Source organism: Pseudopodoces humilis, chromosome 2, assembly GCF_049639895.1.
Source record: "Pseudopodoces humilis isolate 2021_Gansu_Grassland_sample_001 chromosome 2, ASM4963989v1, whole genome shotgun sequence".
NCBI classification, from domain to species: Eukaryota; Metazoa; Chordata; class Aves; order Passeriformes; family Paridae; genus Pseudopodoces; species Pseudopodoces humilis.
Window position 1 is genome coordinate 107814872 of NC_142201.1, and position 13783 is coordinate 107828654.

The window sequence follows — 13783 nt, forward strand, 5'->3', positions numbered from 1 at the left end:
TTATACATCCTATGTAAACTACAGATTTGCATCATTTTTGCATGACAGATTTTTGAATACATAAGGCTTGGGGAAACAAAGCTTTGCAAGGTGAACATTACAAAATGCCCAGTGATTTTTTCTTTCTCCCACAGGCTTTCCAGCAGGCATGCATAACAGGGACATTAGTTATTAAATTGGCACTGGGTCTTTCTCTATTTCTCTATCATTTTCAAACAGGTTAATTAAAGCTCATTTATATGCCAGTTAAATAGAAGGTAACTTGAGTCAGAGGAAACATCCGCACACATTTTATCATAAATCCTTCTGAACTTATAAATGACCTTCCACCACTTTCAATATCTGCCTCTTGAAAGGTACAAATACTTGCAACTTCTTTTTTTTTTTGTTTAAACCAATGCAAAAAAAGAAATACATATTTTTTTTGCTTTATGTGGAACTTTCTTTTCCAGAATTCTGTGTTGTGACTGTCAATAAGCTCAAAGGAAGAAATTATTTTTCACAGTTACCATTCATGAAGAATTAGAAGAAAAAATAAAATATAATCTTGAGATTAAAAACAAAGTAACTGCTTGCCATGGATTTCACTGGCTGATGTGCAAATGCACCAGCACTGGGTACTTCAATACACTTTCAGCCTAAGTGAGATGCAGATAAACAACACAAGCATTTCATCCTCAGCCTCTCAGCTCCTTTTGAGACAGATGTTGACACAATTGCAAGTGCAGTTTCTGTGTGCAGATCTATCAGTGACAGAAAGCCCCAGGTACTGTTGGTATGCAAAAAATGCAATTAGCCACAAGTACACAAAACTTGGTCCTATCTGTTTGTGCTGCTCAAGGCTCAAAACCAGAATGTTAGGGCTCACTTATACCAAGGTTCATTTCTGTTTCCTTTGTGTGTGCTCTTAACCAACAGCAAAACAAGACAAAACCAAATGGCTCAGTCTTCTCTCAGTTCAAGCTTGTAGATAATGTTTTAATGTGAGTATGCACATCACTATTTTGGAGCATCAGGAGCAAGGGGTATTAACTTCCCAGGCAGGGTGCTTGTAAACACTTTTACAGTCATAAAACTCTTTAATTCTACAGATTTGTTTTTATATATTTTCTTTGTTTTTTCTTTTCCCTTTAATCTGTTAAGCTCCATGAAACTCTGTCACTGAAAAATCATAAAAACTGTGTCTGTGATGATAATACCCAGAATTGTTTTTTGTTATTGTATCACCAAAGACTGTCATAGAATATTCTAGAATAAAACAACTTGGATCATATGTAACCATTGATTTTTAGTCATAGTTCCTCATTGATTTCAGTGGGGAGCTCTTATTAGGCATCCCTGGCATGAAATGACCACTTGTATTAGATTTTTTAGAAAAAAAATACACAGTTGGCAAAAATAATCAAAACAGGCATTGAGAAATTTGCCCCATATTGTGAGCAATCGCAATAACAAAGTTATCTATCCTGCACCAGAGAATAATTGCAGCATAAAAGAAAACAAAATTTATTTATTTTTTTTATAAACATTAATCCTCAGGAGCTAAAAGTAGACAGATTAAACCATATGATTTGGGATTAGTTTTTGAAGAATTAAAAAAAGAAATCTTCAGAGCCTAGAGTTTCTCACTGTGGGAGCCATCTTGTGGAGGGAAATTATTTTCCCTGTGATAGCTTAAAAGCAGATTTGCTTTCCTGTAATTGGAAAAATATAGATGTAAAAGGCACACAGTCCTAAGTGTATCTCCCTTTCACAGCTTTAAGAGAAGAAAAAAATAGACAGATGACTCAGGAAAATATTTTTGGGGTGTTTTGTTATCCATTATTGGATGTTCATTCCCTAAAGATTTCTGTGCATGATCCCAGATATACTATAGGGAAAATTTAAAATTCTGAGGTCAAGAAAAACTCCTTTTCTTAAAAAAAAACCCCATGATGTTCACTCTTTAGAATTTGGATATGAATATTTCTTATGCCATATTACAAAAAATCTCATGAAATGCAGTTCATTACTTCTATCACTGTCCTATTTTCTGAAGAGTTTATCATACCTAAAGGACTTTTCTCCTCACCTGTGGCAAGTTATTACCGGTCCCCATTTCCTAGATAGCAAGGAGGATTAAAACAGGGCATATGAGAAATTTGTGGAAGAGGCTGGAGTCAACCTGGAGTAGTTTTCCCCCTTCTCAAGCCATGGGTTGAATGGATACTGAGCTGTGCTGTGCTGTTTTCCCATTAGCAATTGCAATGTTTATACAACTCCTCAACCTGTTATTCCCTCAGCAATTCCCTCGACAATACAACTCCACAATTCATGAGCAGTTCACCTGATCTGGCTGGCAGTCATTCTGGCTGCAGGACTTTACCAGCTCTTTCTCTCTCACAGCAGGACTTGGAGTTGCTTCTTTTCCCAGCCAGTCAAGCATCACTGATGGGGAAATCGTGTCAGCCCTGGTTGCCTTTGCTCCAGCAAAAGTGTGCATTTGATCTGAACATCTTTCCTCTTGATCCTTCCCTTTTGCCGGCAAGCACTTTGCTCTTCCAGTGAGCTCATTCCAGCTGCGGTTTCCACAGATCATGTTGGGATCTGAGGTTGCTATTCAGTCTTGGTGAGCTAGAATCCAATCCTGCAGAACAGACAGCCCCATTGTCTCCCTCCCATTCTGCCAAGTTCATTTCTTTAATGATCTGACCATTGCTGTTCTCCACTTCAGCCTCTACAGGCCGACCTGGAGCCTCACTCTGCTGCCTGAGGGAGACAGGGCCCTGCTGCTTCTGAGAGGATCTGGGTAAGGACAGACACTGTGCTAGGAAAACAGGTTTCTCTTCCTGACAGATTATTCTTTAGTCCTCCCTTTAATCCTGGGTGCATTCATCCAGTCTTTCTCACCTTGCAGAGAGAGGCTCTTCATGGGAGGTTTTGCAAAGAATCGTGAGGCCTTCCTCTTTGGGCTATGCTGCTGTCTCTGACCTTGTTTTCTAGACATGTCTCCAAAGTGTCTCTGACATTTCTTTCTAGAACACTCAAAAGATTTTACAGCCCCTTTTATCTCCAGATTTTGTTCAGTGTGGTCCATAGGCTTTTAGTGTAAAAAAATAACACCAGCAGTCGTAAAATCCAACTGATTTCCCATGGGGCAATGTTAGGTAACACAGAGAAATATTCCAGACCCCCTCATTCTTAAAAATTAGCAGTAAAAATAGAATTATAGTTTTACAAAACTATAAAGTAATATGAAGGATGAGTTCAGTAATGTTCCAGAGAATTGAGTTTTGGATTTTTCTAAGTTTTTGGCAAGTGTTTTGTGCTTAGTTCAATGTCTATTTTCTTTTTTATATTATACCATCAAAGCTATACAATTTCACAATATCTTCTTTACTCCTTTGGTCTGTCACTGACTTTGATATTCTCATTGTAGGGTCAGCTCTGAGAATTCAGAGCTTTCCCCAAAGACAAAGTTTTATCATTTCTTCTAGGTTTCCTGACCCAGAAAAATTCTAAAACAGCAAGTAATATGAACAAAGCAGACATTTAGTCCACAGAAAATAAAAAAGTGCAGATCCCAAGACAGAAATGCAGTCAAGGACAGAAGCATTGCTAAGAAACAAGGAGAATGGAATTGCTGGGAAGAAATTATGTCCAAAACAGTCAGGGCCTGCAGATAAAGCAGGGGGTAAAGTAAAAGAAGGGGTATTTTTGGAAAGATTTCATCCCTGCACCTCCCACCCATGCTTTTCTTTAATGCTGCAAAATAGAATTAAGTAAAAAAAATTGCACATGAATCATTCATAAAAAATATCTGTGACCAAGCAGAAAAGTATTTTAATAAAGTTTATGTTCTTGAGGTATAGATAAAGTGTTAAAAATCTCCCAAGCCCCATAATTTCTGCTTCAGTGATAAAAGCAACACTGATATTTTCAGTTTTCCTGTTAACATACTCAGTTTGAGACAGCTTTCTGTCCACTTGAGTACTTTCAAGGTACCTTTGATTTTGTTTAAACAGGCAACAGAACACAGGCATTTCTTACAGCTTTAGTTATGTAATATATGATACTTCATCATCTTAAGCAGGCTAGTCACTCCAGTTAAAGAATGCTGTTGATTTTTCAGTGTTTGTCCAGCCATAGTAGATCTGACCTAAAGCTCGTTTAAATGAAAGACATCTATTGAATCCATGGGCTTTGGGTCATAAACCAGTCAGCCTTTCACTGACTCACTCAGATGCTGTAGTCAGATATATGATTCATGTTTCTTTCCAATGCCTTGGACTTGAATGTGGTTATTCAAGGAGTTAGTAATCACAAGGCCAGTGTTTTATAAGCTAAGAGTGTTATAAGAAGGCAGATATATCAACTCAGTACTGTTCTTTCTGAAAAAGATGATTTTTTAACAGTGCAATACAGATTCAAAAAGAAATGAAAGGAAAAATTTCAGGACAGATAAAAACTGTGTTAAAGTTGCTGTTCAAAACTGGAATTTTCAAGTGTTCACTTTCACAATTGATATTAGGAAAACAAGAAAGGTAGACAAAGTGCTCACTTGTAAAAACAGATAACTAAGTGTCAAAATGATTTAAATAGAGAAGAAATCTACGGACCACATTTTTTATTACATTGTTGTTTGTTGACATTACCACTAGGATTTACTAGCTAGATTTGTATAGAGTGACATCAGATTTGGTAAATGTGGGTAGATTATTTTGAAAAAGGTGTACTAATAGGATATGTAGGGGGAAAAAACCCACAAACCATCAAGATGAAAATCCCAATTGTACAAAATCTGTCATTAATTTAAATTAATTAAGGGATAATTTATCTAATTTTGGCTATATGAGGACAAATTTCAATGAAGGAACAGACATCTACTTCCCTTTTACTGATTTGTCACACACTCCCTCCACTTTACTAGAAAAAGACATTAATATTTTTTCCCAGTTATTGTTCATTAGTATTCCTTTATGTATTCATTAATTAAAATACTAAATTTAGCAAGTAATGCAATCCCTAATTAAAAAAAAAATATCCTGCTTTTAAATAAGGGCAATATATTTTAGAAAATGGTTACATTTTTTCAGCCTGAGTCTGTGTTTATCAGTACTTCCTTAAACAGCAACATTCAGGAGTTTTATGCTGTTAAAATAAACCCTAGTGCTGCAAACATTAGTGGAGATGCATAAGATATGTGATGAGTATTTCCCTGAGAATTATTGCAGAACACAAGGTCCTTCTCCTCTTTTACTCGGCTTTCAGGAATTTCACTAGGGTCCCCTTTACTTTGTAGAGGGAAAAGAAAGTTGAGTTACAGCAACAGATAAGGAGGCCTTCAAGTTTATAGAGCAGATTTCATTCCTTCCTTGCTAGACAGCTAATGTGAGGAATGATTGCCATCTGTGAAACCTCTAATCTGCCCCACCAAGATAAATAAAATGGGGAGCAATCAAAATTTTCAGGATACCCTTCACACTGTATCACCCATGGCCAAATTACCTGTTTCCATGAGATTAAACCACACTTTAGTGTATTTCTGAAAGGATGTGATAGAAGCACACTGTACAGCCAGGGTACGAGGCATTGGTATTTTAGACTTTTATAGAGTAAAGCTTTAAACTGACATTTTTTTCCTGTCAGAGGAAGGAAATGATGAACCAAGAAATCTGTCTCTACAATGTGTCAGAAGGTGATCCCAAGGGAGAGAAGTATTAGTAGAAAAAAGAAGCTCTGCCTTAGTTTCTTAGATATGTACAGGTAACATTGCCAGAGGACAATTTCATACCCTGTGAAGAAACCCAAGTCAAAAACCCATGTCACAATTAGCAGCAGAGTTTCTGTGAATTGTTCAAGTTGCAGGAAAGAGAACTGCACTTGGGTGCAGCCTCTTTTCACTGGAAATAAAAAGGACTCTTTGATTCTACTTTCCTTGGAAATCTTGATTTTTTTTCAATCCCAGCCTGATATTTCTGTGTATGACAGAACCATTTTGAGAGAGTCCTTGTTTCAAGGCCACTAAGTGATAACTTGGCTTCTGCCACTGCCATGCGGTTGACAATCATTCTCACTCCTTGTTTTTAAGCAGGTAGCACCATGGAAGGCCAAATCCATACCCAGTGATAGGTGTGTGTCACAGAAAGCCCCTCAGTCCTAGTCAGCCAGACTGGTGCTGTTGGAAATGTACCCTCAGGTTCCAACTGTTCCCAGAATTCCTTCCAGAAAAGGAGCTGCTGATCAGGAGAGGAAAGGGCTGGTGAATTCCCAGATCTCACTTCAAGAAGGAGTCAGGATGTAGTTAGGGCATGAGGTTGGACCTGAAGGCTCAGAAACACAGAGGCAGACATTTAAGATATAGTCCCACAGTCTGCAGGATAGTGACCTGAGCATTATAAATTACTTAATCCTTAAAAATAGGATAAAAATGTGATGATTTCATTGTCTACTCTATTAACGTACCATAAATGCCCTTTCTGTTAATTATTCATACTCAGTGCAACTGGAAATTACAATTTTTTTTTTAAAATATATTGGAGAGTTTGTGAAATCAATCATTGCTATTAATGAAGTAGCAGCTAAAGATTTCAACTGTCTTATTTTGCTGTGCACTTTCCTGTAGAATTCTGTAGTTTGAATAAGATAAACTGAATATTTGCATATATATATATGTATCAAAAGGTAGCTTTATCTACTTATTGTTGATGAGGAATTGTGGGACAGACAGTTGGCTGCTACCCAGAGTGTACATATAAAAATCACATTATCCTTCTCAGTTCCATGAGTCCAATGTCACCTGTTGATTCTCCCTAAAATATGCAAGAGCACATTATTGTCCCATATGAATCCCTATTTGCTCCCCACAGGAGCTCACTGCCACACTCTGTGTCCCTTCCCCACCAGTGAACATGCAGGCCATTCTGCACTGGTTTGAGGTTTTTTTAACTTTGAACTAAGATGGAGAGATTCTATGGAGTAAAAGTAGCAGGCTGAAATGGTTTTATGAGTAGTTACCTGGCATTTTTTTCTTTCAGCAGGCTAGGCAAAAAAGTATGAAGGTTAGAGAAGAGGACAGAAATAATACTAACAGGGAAACTAATAATTTTATGAGTTTTACAGGACTTGGGCTGTAGTGCTTGTGTGCGCTAAGATATGCAGTGCCTGCTGAAAGTCCTAGTCAATGGTTAGGAGTAGATAATATTTAACATTTATATAGTGTTACACAGCTTCAAAGAACTATGCAAACATAAATTAATTAATCCTCAGGATTTTAAGATCTCTATTTAGATAGGTAGATCCCTCTCAGAAAGTTCTATGTAACACAGATGATTACATCTACTTACAAAATAGGACAAACAACAGCAATAATATCACTGGCTTTGTGATTCAGTTAAGCACTGTTATCCCTCTTTTGCTGATGGAAAAGCTGAGGTTTAGCTATCAGGAAACTTCTGTGAGGCATGTCAATGAGAGAGCTGAAATCAAATTTTTGGAATCGCCTATTTTTTGACTCTTTTCTGCCTGCTAAATAAATCTAAGGAACAATATAGTTTAGTGATGTGAGACAGATAAATAAATTAAAAAGTTCAGAGTTATGGTATTTCTTTTCTCATAAAATTTCCTTCCCAATAGTGCAGTTTTTGCAGATATTTTTTTTGAAACTTACAGCAAAAGCAATGTTGGGGTGCAGGAAAAGATATAGGAAGAATGTTCATCATCATATGGTCAGATTTTGACCACTGTCAAAGATCAGACCTGTTTTCAAGGGCCCTATTAATTTATCAGTTTGATGACTTTGGAAATTTCTTTCTTTATTGTCCATTGTTTCAGATTTTCAAACACAGCTCACATGTTCAATAGAGTCTGATGTGATGCAGAAGTGTCCACCAGAGCCTGCAGAGATCCTGTAATAACATTGATCTCACATAGGAGTTAACTCAGAGGCCTGATGATAATTAAAAATGTCAACATCATTAAATATTTCATTCCTTAAATATGAAAGACGAGGTTGAGTCTCATATTTGCATAATTTACATAACAGCCATCTAATTTTGGTGATTGAATTGATGACACCTGGGATGTCTAAACTTTTGGGTTTTTTTTTCTTTTTAGTCCACAAAGTGTCATACCCAGAGAACTTCTCAATTTCTATCAGTGTATTAAAGTTCCACTATGGGTATTGAAATCCACAAAATCTGAGAAACACAATCTTATTGGGATTGTTTGCATCACTTGTTTTAAGCATGATGGCAGCTGATACGGACAGAGCACAGAGAACTTTTCTCACTTTATTGTTCTCACTTGACTCCTGCTAGGAAGATAAATGGCAATGTTGTCAGTCAAAACTATTTTAATATTAAGTTTTCTCTCTCAAGTGGGACCAAATGATATTACAGCTTTGCATCAATTATCTTATTACTAGCTTTTAGGAACTGTAAATTGTGTTTTCCAAAATTAATTCAGTTCCACAGAACCAATCATTAATATTGCAGCCTGGAAACTTCCTGTCTTACTTTAATTCATCTCTAATTTACAGAAAAATATCCCACTGATAAACCAAAAATAACCAAGGAATACATCCAAGAAGACACTTCACCATATAGGTAACTAACTTAAATTCCATTTTGAACCTTTGCTACATAATTTAAAATGCTAAATCTTTTGAGGTTTACATTATAGATGTTTTTTCTGGTGTTATTAGCTGGAGTTTTGGGGAGGGAGGTGGTTGCCTTTTATTTTTACATTAATATTGTAATATATAGACTGAGAATTTTGATATTTAGCACTAAATTGTTTTGTTAGAGTTTTTGTAAAGAATTTAAAAACACTATGGCTTAGGATAATATCTCAACTCATGGGAAATTCAGCTGTCATGGGACGAGAGGGGAGGTCTTCTTATGAATTAATAAATAGCTTAAATAGTAGGATTAAGTGATCAGCTCCAACAAAAGTAGAGGTTTAACAGCAGAGTCCCTCAGGGAGCTCTGCTGGGATATCTACTGCTCAACATAAATGATCTAGAAAAAGAAGGGAATAATGAGGTGACTAAGTGTTCTGATGATATAAAATTCTTTAAAATAATTGTGATGAAAACTGACTGGCAGGAGTTGCAGTGGATTTCAAGGTATCAATCAACTATGGGACAAGGAGCAAATGAACATCACTGTGGATAGAGTAAGATAAGGGGGATAGATACATGAGAGGGGGGAAATCTCTTTATTTTGAGTATAGAGTGATAGAGTGATGGTCACTAACCAAGCTGTTATCATTCTAAAGAGATATTTAATTGTCATTGCCCATAATACTAAGAAAACATTAATAGCCAGACACTCAGTGACAGGCAAAAGCTAAGTAGAATAAGGAAAAAAGAAGCTTAGGGAAAGAACAGAGACTAAAAGAGACCATCATTATGGCATCATGTACAGTCATGGCACAGTCATATCCTGAATTACAGATTAATTTCAGTCTCCTCAGCTAAAAGCCAGGACTGACAAAAAGGCAGGGCTAAAAAATCCCCAAAAGTGTGGATTGCTCTCAGTGCTAAGCAAAACCTGACATATTGGCTTGGCAAAGTGAACTCTTAGATATTTAAAATCATGAACAAAGAACGATTATATTTTTGCACATCAAAATTAAGAAACCCAAAGTTAGTTGGCAGAAGCATTAATAACAAAATACATACATTTTCAGTATAATTGTGGAGTTTTTTGCAATTTGTTGCAATGCTTTGGATCTGCAATGAGCTTAAAGTCTTCATCATGGAAAAGGGGCCCTGACAGGCTCCTCTTACAATGCTAAATTACAGCCTCCAGTTAAAATGCAGGGTGAGGAAAGGCAGAAGAAATAATAATAATATAAAAATATTATAATAATAAAGAAGTGGAAGAGGTCCCACTCTGTCCATTCTCATGCATCAGAAGCAAAACTGTTGGCTAGATGAAAGTTTCAGTCAAAGTGGTTTTATTACCTTGGACGGCTTTTTTCCAGTTACAGCACTTCTGCTTCTCATCTGTGAAATGGGGCTAAAAATACATGCTAGTCTGACTTTGAAATCATGTTAAGATTTGAGATTTTCTGTGATGTCCTTAAAGGTGCATTAAGGTACAGAAGTGGTGGGTTTTGTTTGATTGCAAAAATACTCTGACATTTGCTTGTGATTAAACTATTTTAAACATCTTCTAAATAGCTTGGAGACAGCTTCATCTAGTTATAGTGACTTCTAAGGAGAAATGACTTTGAGTAGAAATTGTATTGGCATGCTCATTCTACACTCCATCATTTGTGTTTATTGAGGTGAGGGCTGTTAATGTTCTCTTTGGGCCAGCCTCTGCCTACATATGCAGAAATCTATAAAATCACAATTAAACTGCATTTTGCTATAAATAAATGGCAAGCATTCTGTTATTCCCAGAACACTTTAAGTCAGGAGTTTTTCAAACTCCTGTTTCCCCTGTCCTTAGCACCTAGGTAGTGGATCCTGATGACACACTCTGCCGCTGGAACAACTGCAGCATTTTTCCACGGCCTCTTTTTGCAGCAATTGCTCAAATATCTGCCTGGTGAGTTCTTTTGTAACTTGCCTGCTAATGAAGGAAGTGGAGAAAGAAGCCATTGTGTCTATTACATGGCATGCAAGCACCACTTTCAAGGGAGTGGTGCCTTGACCTGTGAAAGTAAGAAGTCCATATTCCCTCAAAAAGGTGATTGCTGCAGCCTTGTTCAGAGGTATTCATCTCCACTAAAAACTTCTGGAATTTACTCTCTAGGCAGCTTGAAGGATATTGAACAAAGAGGTTTTCTAATACATCATAATTACGCAAACACCTGTGCTGAGCAACCTTGTACTGAGCTACCCAAATTTTTTTTTCAGCTGTTCACCAATGCTCAACGGCCCTCATCTGCAGTTTGGTGATCTAATGGCTGAGCATAGGATGGAGTGAAGTACAGATGGGAATTCTAGATCAAAGACATTTAAAGAAAAGTGCCCAGATATACCTGTTCACATTATTGAGTTTGATATAGTTTTACAACATGCTTTGTAATATAAAACTGCTTAATTTCAATGTAAGGACAAAATTAGAATGAGACATAATGTCATTTACAGGTCTTCTCTTCAGATTATGTTAAAAAATCTTAACAGATTATTTGTTTGACTCAATATATGGATGCCACCCTGCACAGTACTGTGTTCAAAACGTCTTTTTAAAGATTTAATTAGTTTTCCAGATTGTTCAGGTGGCTTCTAGCCTCATACAAATTTTAGAGTTTCCAAATCTTAAAGCTATTCTTTATCAAAGATATTCCTAGTATCACACTCTTTTGTGAAGTTATCTTTAAAAATATAAAAATATAAATACTCAACACTGAATATGAAAGTTCATCACAGTGATTTTTGTGAGTGTATATAATGATCCATTCTGTCTTCAGCCATGAAATAGAATTCACTTTTAGATGGGCAATAACTCTTTCCCTATGTCTGAACTTCTTTCTAAAACTTGCTAAGAACAATATCTTAACAAATTAGTATATTCTCAGTTTTTCTCACATCAACATTATCTGGTATCATCAACACTTAATGTTATTAACAGAGGAGAGGTCCTTCTCACCAACTTACAGCACTATTCTTTTACTTTTTTTTTTTTTACTGTGGTTCAAATTGTTTGAAAATCTAACCCTACTAAGGAGTTTGAACACTGGGATTATTTAAAGAACAGGATCTTTCAATTCAGCATTAATGTCATTTTCTTTGAAGAAAAACATTAGTACTGAAAGCCAGAATGTTCAAAATTCTCAGAACATTAAAGCAACTAAAAATCTATGTATTGACATAAAGTTTCAGACCTGAAGCTGGTGTGGAATTGGAGAGATTACTTTGAATTATGCATACATAAGAGAAATTATAGGAATAAAAGAACACAGACCATCCTGCCCAAATTTCTCTCTACAGCAGTGTATTCCTCCAGAATAAAAGGCCAAAACCGGAGTGATAATTTTCCAGGGCGCTCTTACAACCTACAAAGGTGGTCCCTTTGTAATTAGCATGCTTCATCTGATTTTTTTCACCCAGAATTATCCAGGTTCTTTTTGAATCCATGAAAACATTTAGCACTATTTTTTAGAAAATTATGTGTAATCACAAAGACTAGAGGTTTGGCTCAATTTTCTGTGTCTTGGTTTTTAATCTGTTTAGTAAACAATCTGCCTACTACGAATCATGAGGATAGAGAATATCATTACAAAAACCCAAGCTGTTAAACCATGAGGCTGACAAGGGATTAATTCCTAAAAATTGCCTAAGGCTTGTTAAGGATTTTAACAGTTTGGAATTAAAGACTGATGGTGTGGTTGCAGCTCAGCCATGATGTGTTTTGTCCCTGTTTTGACTGTGCCAAGCAAACTGCAGTCAGAGAAGGGTGACACTAAGATAAAGCAGAAGAGGTTTCCTTCTTTCAGGTTTTCTTCTAGAGCTTCAGATCTCACAGAAAGTCAACCTTCTTATTCAAGTCAGAAAAAATAATCCTATTTTATATAAAATATTTCTATGTTGCTCCCACTGTACTTAACAAAGACAGGCTCTTTTCATACCTGTGGAGGAAACTGAAAACACTCTTTGTCCTGCTTGTTCTCATAATTCCTTTAAGTTGGAGGATCCTGCATTCAGTTTCATTGCTCTCTGCATCCTTTACTTTTCATTCAAGTATTCAGTGACTGTTTTAGATGACTATATAGACACAAATCTTCTAGAATATCATTCATCATTCTCAAAACTATGTTCTGGAATCACATAGCTTTTCAGACATGGTCTGGAATAAATAACATCAGTCGCAGCACTATCCAACAATAAGACAAAGTAATATTCAATATTGGACTATGGGGCTTTGTTTTCTTGGGGTTTCTTTAAAATACAAGTCTGCACCCAAAAGTGCTATGATTTCAAATGCATATTTGCACAGCACAAAATTAATGTGCATGAGAAGTACTATGGCATTGACCTAAGAGTTATGTTATTTAAATTAAAATAGCAGTTAGCAATTTATCATTCTTGTTTGTTATCTTTTTAATGAGGGTTTTTTGCTTATTTTTTTCTCATATTATCTACTTCGCATCACATAGAAAATAGATTTATTTTCTGATAGAATTCTAGCCCAGATACTTGATTACATTACTCTTTAGTAAGACAGATATACCTGTGAACTTCCACTTGAGTTATATATATTTTTCTTTTAAGTGTTAAACCTCTTTGAGCACAGCTCTCCTTGCAGATTTTCTCTTCCTCTCAGCTTGCCACTGTTTGACTCTCAAATCGAATAAGTTTGAAGAATCTGCATAAAGTGTAAAAAGACTTAATGATTAATATTTAATTCAGAATCTTTTGTAGCATTCAAAAACAGAAATATTCTTCAATTTTATAACTCTCAAAGTGAGATATTTTCAATACCATTAATTCATTTTCTTACTTATTTAACCTCCACTGTGAATTATCTATTGTCAGTACCAGCATTATATGTACGCATAATACACTAAAGAAGTTATATTTCCCTATGACAGTAAAACTTTTGGACTTTGAGCATTGGAAAGGAATTATTTTTTTATTTTAAACAATGATATAACTAATAAACTAAGAAAGATCTGTTAAACTTTGACACTTCATTTCATCAGCTTGGGTTTGACTGGAAGGCTGTTATTGAAATAGACATCTTTCATTAAGAGTGTCCAAAAGTTAATTCATGTGTAATCTGTAATTAGGCGATTAAAGATGCTTGTGCTCACAACAGAGTAAGATTTTCTGAGTAAGAATCCT

The 13783-nt window shown here is 35.9% G+C and overlaps 1 long non-coding RNA gene across 1 annotated transcript; it reads right to left on the minus strand.

The window, feature by feature from the left end:
- Positions 1-5952: 5952 nt before the first annotated feature.
- LOC148184949 (uncharacterized) lies at positions 5953-13306 on the minus strand. The gene is made up of 3 exons (XR_015772059.1): positions 13170-13306; positions 12568-12785; positions 5953-6302 (listed from the first exon to the last, which is right to left on the minus strand). It is a non-coding gene; the product is annotated as an uncharacterized LOC148184949 (long non-coding RNA).
- Positions 13307-13783: the final 477 nt, after the last annotated feature.